This window comes from Pungitius pungitius, chromosome 19, assembly GCF_949316345.1.
Source record: "Pungitius pungitius chromosome 19, fPunPun2.1, whole genome shotgun sequence".
Lineage (NCBI taxonomy): Eukaryota > Metazoa > Chordata > Actinopteri > Perciformes > Gasterosteidae > Pungitius > Pungitius pungitius.
The window spans coordinates 4,465,350-4,474,362 of record NC_084918.1 but is presented as its reverse complement, the minus strand read 5'-3'; the positions used below and the strand labels follow the sequence as shown (position 1 = coordinate 4,474,362).

The 9,013-nt window shown below is 44.6% G+C and overlaps 1 long non-coding RNA gene across 1 annotated transcript; it reads right to left on the bottom strand.

The window, feature by feature from the left end:
• Positions 1-228: 228 nt before the first annotated feature.
• On the bottom strand, positions 229-1,584 carry LOC134107467 (uncharacterized). The gene is made up of 2 exons (XR_009942734.1): positions 1,260-1,584; positions 229-397 (listed from the first exon to the last, which is right to left on the bottom strand). It is a non-coding gene; the product is annotated as an uncharacterized LOC134107467 (long non-coding RNA).
• Positions 1,585-9,013: the final 7,429 nt, after the last annotated feature.

The following is a 9,013-nucleotide window of genomic DNA, read 5'->3' as shown; positions in this document are numbered from 1 at the left end:
TGTTTAGAGCCTTATTTAGCATTGAACATGCATTTAAGGCCCTAATAACAACGTAGCAAGTGAATAGTGGAGGTGGATCGATCTCCAGAAGAAGTTTGCATAAAATCCTCCTCTGACAGTCCCGTCATTGTTGAAAAGGTGGTTGTTAACAGCTCAGAGGCAGACTTGTAGTGAGCCGACTGCCGCAGTGCTTAAAGAGCACTTAAAGAGCAGCGAGCGCATCAGAGGAAAAAAAAAAATAGGAATGAAAAAGGAGGAAGAGAAACAACTTCAATGAGGGTCAATGATCATCGTGCAGCCGTGGTTCTTGTCGTATGGCGAGCGTGGAGTCGGGGGTTGGAACGCTCGCCATCCTTTCCTCACGTCACTTCGGCACCTGAGTGGCAGTGGAAGCAATCTGGAAAAGAAGGTGGAACAAAAGGAGAAGGTGGAATAGGATGAAGGATACACGGAGGCATCGTGTTTTCTTAGTGATGTCTTGTGGGTGAGAGGTTCAACAGGTGGTTTGGGGGCCAATAGGGGGCACTGGGGGCCTAATCCACAAGTTTGGGAGCAAGCCGTAGATCAAGCGTCACCAAACAGGCTTCCCTTCTGAACGCCGCACTACTGAAACTGAACCTGCTTTTCCTTGAACTCTTGGAAAGGAAAATGAACGCCGCCGCCGCCTGAACCGTCATCAGCGAGTCAGCGACGTCTAATCAGGGCTTGATTGGCACCCTGGGAAGAAACGGCCCGTAAATCAGCCTGATGTGAAGAGCTGTTTTCGAGGGCGCAGCCGGCTCTATACAGATAAATACAGGCGCCGCTGTTTTTTTTCCCCTTAGGAATCACAAGCATTCAATGCCGTTCGTTTGTCCACTTATGCAATTTTAACATTTGAAGGAAGAGCTGCTCGTTATCTGCATTCACTCACTTTAAGGAGCCTTCCCACTAATTACGACCCCGCTCTCCTGCTGCGATGCATTAGCTGCACTGAGCTATGATAAAGCGCATTGTTGTCACCAACTGCCGTGCAGAGAGAGAGAGAGAGAGACTGACCTGCTCCTGTCCTCTACACCTCATGGGCTGTGGTTACCAATGGAAACAGCGCAAGGCTAACATTTACCCGCACTTCTTTGTGTGATGTATTGCAGAAAAGAAAAAAAGATGAACAAAGCACAGTAGCATACTGTGTGTGTGTGTGTGTGTGTGTGTGTGTGTGAGAGAGAGAGAGACGGAGGGGAGGCTGTGCAGAGACTGAACTTTCCCAACTAATGTACCTTGTGATTCTGGCGGTGACAAAGATAAATTAGCCAAAGAAAGAGCGGGGGACGCTTCAACAGCAACCGACCCTCCGACACCAATTAGCAGATTGATTACGCGCCTGAGAGAAGCGGACGCTTGTCAATCAGCGCCACACAAGGAGAGCGACAGGAAGGAGCTGGCGTGGATGTACCTGGAATGTTAAAGGAACAAGAGGCTGCTCCAGGGGATCCATACAGAGGCACTGATCCATAGGACTCAACGACGACACACTGAAACAGCAAAGGTGCAAATACCACTATGCCACTGGGGAAGCCTGAAAACCTTCACAGGCTGCAAACTCAAATACCTGTATAACTGGAGGCCCACGGGGCCCGTTGTGATGGCTGGCCATGCACCCAGCTTCCTGTACCATCTGAGTGGCTTACCTGCAAACAGTCATTCTGCAAAGAGGGGTATTTTTGGTGTGTGTGTGTGTGTGTGCATGCATAGATTATTTGCACACATGTTTATTCTTGTTCTGCTCATGCACACACACACACACACACACACACATGTGCAGAGGCGTATACATCCCCACGTTATCCATCAACTCCCGAGGGGCTTGGTAGTGCTGTCCTCTGGATGGTGACAGTCTTGTTCGCCTTCATTTAGCAAGGACACACCGGCAAGGACACAAAGTAAATAAACGCCAACCGCACAATTTAGTGCGGCCTGACACGTGCAAACAGCAAGAGAAGATGGGAAAGAGAGAGTTGGGAGCTTTACTCAAGATACGAGAAGACTTGAAAACTGCTGCTGCTGCGCGAGGAGGTTCGAACCCGACGGCGTTCCGTCCTCAGAGACATTGAGGGGTGCCGCAGCTCAATTTAATGTGCAGAGGCTCAATCCTCTTCAACGGGGCAGTGAAACTCGGAGAAGAAAAGGGCACGATTTCGATTTGCCCCCCCCCCCCCCCCCCCCCAGGTCCTGATTCTTTGAATGAAAAGAAGGAGAGGAAACAGAAACCAATTTGTTAGATTAAACATTTCTCATGCAGCCGCATGATTTAGAAGGTCTGCTGACCGCAGTCGCCCAAGGTTTTACCTCCTCTAAGACACAGGATTCTGTCAATCTGGCCCAGCCAGAATGTCTAATTATAGTCTGCAGACGCAAGAAGGTCAAAAGCTTATTAAAAGTCAAGATTAAAATTCCCAATGCATATTATGAGCCACCTTCTCCCCTGACTAGCAATTATTTGCTAACTCATGCCAGTGCGGAGAGCAATATTTCTCTGGAGGAACACGTTATGTGTGAGGTGGTTGTGTGTGTTATTGTGAGGGGATTAAGGCGCATTAAATGTTCTAGTGATTTGACTTTGCAGCTGACATTTGGTTTCGCTCTAGCATTCCCTGATCTCCCCTGGTCTTAATAATGGCAGGGGGGAGGTGAAGGAAGTGATTTGACCGTTTCCTTGTTGTTGTTTTTTTGTTGTTGTTTTTTGTGCCGTCATAGTAAGAAAATGATCTTAAGATGATGAACGTGTTTGATTAGTGGTTATTATAACTGACAAATGGTGACGACTGAAAGATCCGTAAGTCCTATGGGGGAAAGTAGTCGCCCTTGCTTAGGGAAATAAAGGGTGACGGTAACAGAACAAAACTCAAAGCGAGAAGCAGTCGGAGTTTCAGCAGTTGCAGATGGTCTGAAAGTCTAGACCCGGTGTAGCATGTTTTTGCACCGAGGAAGCAGCCTCACGGTGTCAAGCGGGGTCATCACAATAAACATCTTTTTCTCCATCATTCTCAGAGACTTCTTTACTCACCGTCTTTAAAGAACATCACCCCCCCCCCCCACCCCTAAATATGTGCGGACGGACGCCTCAGTGGACCAGCTAAGCTGTTGCTAGCAGACATGTTCTGTTATGAACCAAGGAGCATTTCAGTCAACAGCATCGATCCAACTCTGAAAAAAAAAAAAAAGTCTCTCTCCCTCTTTTCTTTTCTTTTTTTCTTCTTCTCTCCTCTGGAAAGCTTCCAGCCGCGTCTAATCACCCTGCTGCTCCCGTATAGATCAGAGTTCACCTTCCATTACGGCATTACAGGGCCGGAATCTTAATTGAAAAATTGATTACAGAATAATGACATGACACTTGTTTAATCAACTCACTCCAGAGCCGGTCGAAATGGGGGGGTGACACGTGGGCGCGCCCGCAATCCCCGTGGCGTGTGTGGGTAATGAAAGCTGCGAGGTGAAAGGCACTTTATCAAATGAATGGCTGAAACACTGCAGACCGTAGTTATTATCAGTCCAGGCTGGAGGCTGAGACTCCTGTGAAGACCGGGACGCAGCTGAGGGTAATCTCTACCTGGATTTAATTGCTAGGTGGAGAACAGGGGGGGGGGGGGATTGCCATTTTTATGAAAGTGAACCTGATAGCTCTCTTCCACGCTGCCTCCTCACATGTGGTTTCAGCGATCCCAGGTCATCTTCCCTGCATCTGCTCCTTCGTGGAGGCAACTGCTGAGGAATAAGCGTATTCATTATGGCTGGTGTGGTTGAATGGTATCTGAGGGCATCACAGCGGTGGCAGCACAATCTGAGCATTCCCCTCAATAACCCCCCCCCCCCCCCCCCGTGTGTGTGTGTTTTTGGTGCTCAGACGCAGGACCGGGCACGTCTGCCGCCTGCATTGATGCGTTTCGGGGGTCTCGAGCAAAACCGTGATGCATCCATCTGTATTCATGTATTCGCAGGGCAACAATGACCCGCTCTGTGGCTCCAGGAGTGGGATAACGAAAGCTTTGTGACATCCACACGGTCATCAATTTACAGACAGACAGACATCATCTCTGTGGTCTTCGCTGCATCCTCCGAATCCACATTGTCACGAAGAGGTGGGGGGGGGGGGGGGGAGGGGGTGTGGGGGGGAGGTCACCCGATATTTCGTGGTTGTCCACGTTGCGTCGTTCACGGGCACCTGCTGGAGGTAAACCACACTTTTTGTACGTTTCCATTATGATAATTCCACGTTTGTGTGTCGAGTATCCGGGGCCGGAGCTTATCATCTGCAGACTTAACCGTGCATCGGATCGCCTTGTTTTTAACTTTTCATTTTAATCTCCTTTTGATGTGTTGTTCCACTCGCGAGAGGTAGCTTAATGCACAGGTATCAGTAGGAATTACAGGAGGGCTCCTGCTCACCGTCAGCCACACTTTCTTGTGGCTTACTAAGTAGAGCTGGCTGCTGTCGGAGATGAAGGGGCCACTCTGAAGTTTTTTCATAGATGATCATGCCGGATTTTTTTTTTTTTTATGTTCTCCAACCTTTGAACACAGGATGTGTTTCCAAGTTGAGTAATTAACTCGGGGCTCAGCCATTTTCATCCAGCGACGGAAAGTTACCAAATGATGAAAATGAAAGATCAATACTTTGCAAAAGTACATTCCCAGTTGCATTATTTTAAATGTGTGTGACTCAGTTGCAGTGATTACTTAGATTTTGTAATGAAGTCATCGAAGCAAATTTAATTTGAGCCAAGTTCTGAAACCAGTTTTTTTGTCTGGCTCATAATTCAGTAACGCCCCGGTTGAACCCATTGCTCTGCCTTGGCCAAGGAGGAAAGTATATTAAGGATTATAAATTGCAGGGGGAATAAATGACAGAGCACTTTTTGCAATGGATTAAGTCTGAGTGTGCGACTGCTTGTGTGTTTTGTTGATGTGATTTTGTCTTGGGAAGCCACTTATTGTGGTCATGTTTAATTCCTTTTGCAGCATTTGGGGCTTTAAAAGGAGATCTCTGCTCCTCTGTCGAAGCAGGTGAAGAAGGGCGGGAAGTAGAGTCGGGGCAACTTTTCTCTTTCTTAACATTCAATGAGACTAAAGAGAACCACATTAATGTTTCACTCCGTAGTTTAGCATCAAGTGTAGGGTCATTTCAAATGCATTTTGAATACGAGAGACATGTGACTGTAGTGTGTACTGGAAAAAAAAACAACACTAAACTCTCAGTGTTTTATCAAACACAACTTTTTTGTGCACAGATTTGACTTTACTGTTGATTCTTTTATATTTCTCCAGAAATGCTAATAATGCAGAATAGAATTCATCACTCTGAATGAACAGCGTTACGATGCAGGCAGGTTAATCCATCCGGATCCTCAGTATCATAAGAAATGACAGTATATCACTATTGATGAACACTGAAAACGATGCAGTGCTCCCAACACAATTAACCAATTGAGCTGATCGGGAGGAATTAAACCACAGATGTGATTCAGTGTTTCCTATCTGCCTTTACTCAGAAAAATTAAACTATATATTGAGCGATGTGACATCCTCGCGTTTTCAAACTCGGTTCGTCAACCAGCCTGGACCGAAGCCTGCGCCCAACTCCGAGCACTTCACTTAGAAGTAATACATTTGAGAGGAGGCCAAGCAGACATTTGCTAGCTGGCTAGTCTGAGCCGCCGGATGCAGACCGACATTCTCCTACCCGTCTATTTGACTTGATTGGATCAAAGAAATACAAACGAATCAGAGCCTTTTTTCACCGATAACCAAAATGGTTACATTACGTATATCGTCTTTAGCTTGTAGGCAGCATTAGCTTGCAAACAGGTCCTTTTTCAAATGATATTGTAATGAGAAATGTAATTGCTTCCAGGGTTACGTTTTGTTGAGTAAACATGAGCTGTTGACCATTTACTATGAGTGCCTAAACACGTCAGAGCAATAAGAACAAGCATGTGTTCTACGGAACATAGGAATATGTTGTGAGTAAACCTTTCACAGATGCACGCATTTGCATCATTTTTGCCACCTGGCGAATTCCTGATGTTTTATAGGAGCAAAGGTTTCTGGGTAATTTGCACACTTGCAGGCTGAGCAGATTGCATGGTTAGCGAGCATCTCCGCCCTCGCAGGCAGCCGGGGGTATCGATGATGTAATCCTCATCCAGAGACAAACACAGATATACGGTATTACATCATCAGTGCTGAACCTGGGTAGACAGCGGGCACACACACACACACACACACACACACTTAGGATAATTAAGCTTTTGCTGCTCAGCGTCCATTGTTGACATTCAGCAGCCTTTCAGAACTTTTGAATGTGGTGCTAATTTGGCAACGGCGGTGCCTTTTTATCATTTGGCAGATGCTTTTCAATCACGTGTAATGCTGTGAGGGGAAAATGAGTATCTCGGGATGGTCTGGCGGAGTGTGTTAAGTTGGTGGATTTTGGGGGGAAATGAGGAAGCTTTCAATGTGTCTACACTCAGGGTGGGAATGACAAGACCAGGGTGCAGGAAGAAGAAATTATATCCCCCGAAGACTTGTTTGACAGTTTTATAGTGCAACATCTATTTTCTCTATCCTCCATATCGACATCCGTCTGGGGAAAAGAGCGCCATTAGTTCCCCCCAAAACACATTTCAATAATTAATATTATGCTTGGGAAAATCTCTGAATATGGTGGATAGAAATGTAGGTAGGCATTGTTTTCACAATGGTCAAAACGAAAGTATACAGTCTCTATTTTTCTCTATTTTCATATATATATATATATATATATAGTTTTCTTCACGCTTATCTGTTATTGTGCAGAGCTGGAGAAGGCAAAACACCTCCGAGTGTCATTATATTTAAATATGCTCCCAAGAAATAGGGGTTAAAATCAATACCTTTTTATTACTTCATTTTTAAAAATGCTAATTGCCTGCATCCAAAATATATCTGCATGTAACTTTAGTTTTTATTGTGTCATTATTTCTCTAACTGAGTCAGAAACTAATCTGTGCTGATGTAGTATTTTTATTAGCATTTTACTTAAAAATAAAAAAATTGTATCAAAGGTCATTGAAATGATCTCAAACCCATTTAAACATGTTTAAACAGCTCAACTAGTTTCATACAGTATGTAAAGCGTGATGCCATTAATTAGCTCATCCTGATTTGGGATCAATATTATATTCCTGTGAGGTTTGCACATTCATCCTAGAAAAGAGGGACACTGTTACACCTTCAATGCAAACATGAATTGGATGTTAGCACGAATTTACAAGTCTAGTTAATTCCAGGCCATAACAGAAATTTCTCATAAAAGATCCCACCTGACACACAAAACCGTCAATTGAAAAGTAACATACTAAAAATGGCCGCATGCTGTTAACAATTCAAACCCCCCATCATTTCATTTTAAACTCCAGCGGAGATGCCACAGTCAGTCGGAACTTTGTAAAGTGAGTGTGACATGGCGATATTTTCCTGTTTGCCGTAAAAAAAACAAAAACAATCTCACTCATCAATGGGTTGCATCCAAATCAACGGCCTTGCATGTCAATTGAACCAAGTCCCGTGCTTTAAAATCGTCCACGGCTGCTGGAGCTGACGCGAGCACGTCGTGTTCAAAGTTGCCTAAAAATCACACGTCTGGCCCGCTGTCACATTTAGTGAAATAGAAAGTAGCTGCTGACTCACTGTCTGCGGGATCAAGCCGTGTGCATAAACAGGAAGGTGCGGCTAATGAAGTGACCACGGTGTGTGCAATTAAACCCCCGCCCCCCCCCCCCCCCCCCCTCCCTTGTGACCCGCCTGGTATTTTTCACACAGAACGACCGTGTTGCTTTTTGACACGTGAACTTCCTGGTGGAGCACAGGCGTCGATGCGCTGCAGCTTCTGTAACCAGAGTTATTGTAGCCTCTCACAATTACGCGTGAGCGTCATCACTATTTAGCAGAATACCCTGTAATATTTTTTTCCTTCTCACCGTGAATTAGGGCCTACGGAAATTACAGGCTGGAGGTCTGCCTCGCCGTTTTATGAACTTTAAGTGCTGATATTGATGGAAGGGTAATGGTAGTCCTCGGCCCCGAGTGTAAATAGTATCTAAAGTGATTACTCTCTTATCCCGTGGGGTAAAAAGGTGGAGAAGCACTTAAAAGATGAAATATGACGGATGGGCGCGGACCCGAGAACGCTGCATTGGTTTCATTTTGATGGTTTATTGGCTTAAATTTCAGGTCTATGATGGATATGAAAATAAACAAAGTGGACTATAAAACAGAGTAAAGGTTTTTCTACTTCGTTATACATTTACTCCACTGCATTGGAGAAGTGAAGATTGTCCTTTTCAACCCACTACGTTGATCTAACAGCAATTTTTTTTTCGTTAAATAAGATTGTAAACTGCACTGAGGAATCCAGCAGAACAACAGTTATATTCTGCGTACACAATGATGCATTGGTAATAATCAACGGCTTGATGTACTACTACCTCGTCGCTTTTATTCACTTGAACGGTTTGAAAACATCTTTCTCTACTGTTCATGTCGTAAAGCGAATTCATGGGTTGTCATCATCTAACACTGCTTTTTTTTAATGTGTTATTACACACGTCTATGTTTTTTATAGTGAATATGTTTTTGTTTTAAAAAGTGAATTACAAAGAAAAAAAAAACATTTATGTCACATGACTCAACCTGCACGGATAAATACACACCAGATTGCACGATCTTTATCATTGAAAAAAATCATATTTTGAGATGTGACTATGATAGTGAAAGTGTCAAACTACAAGTTGTCATTTTTGACTCCTCTAACAGTTTTCTGAATGTATAAAAATAAACAACTTGTGGCCTTTTAAATGATTGAAATAATCACTGTTTTTTTTACTGTCCTACAGAAGTTCCTGAGCCGCTCTCCTCCTCCGAACGCCGTTGTGATGTGATCCTGAGACCTGGCGGGCGGTCCACGCTCGGTTCAGCATCGCTCCGCGGGGCTGAA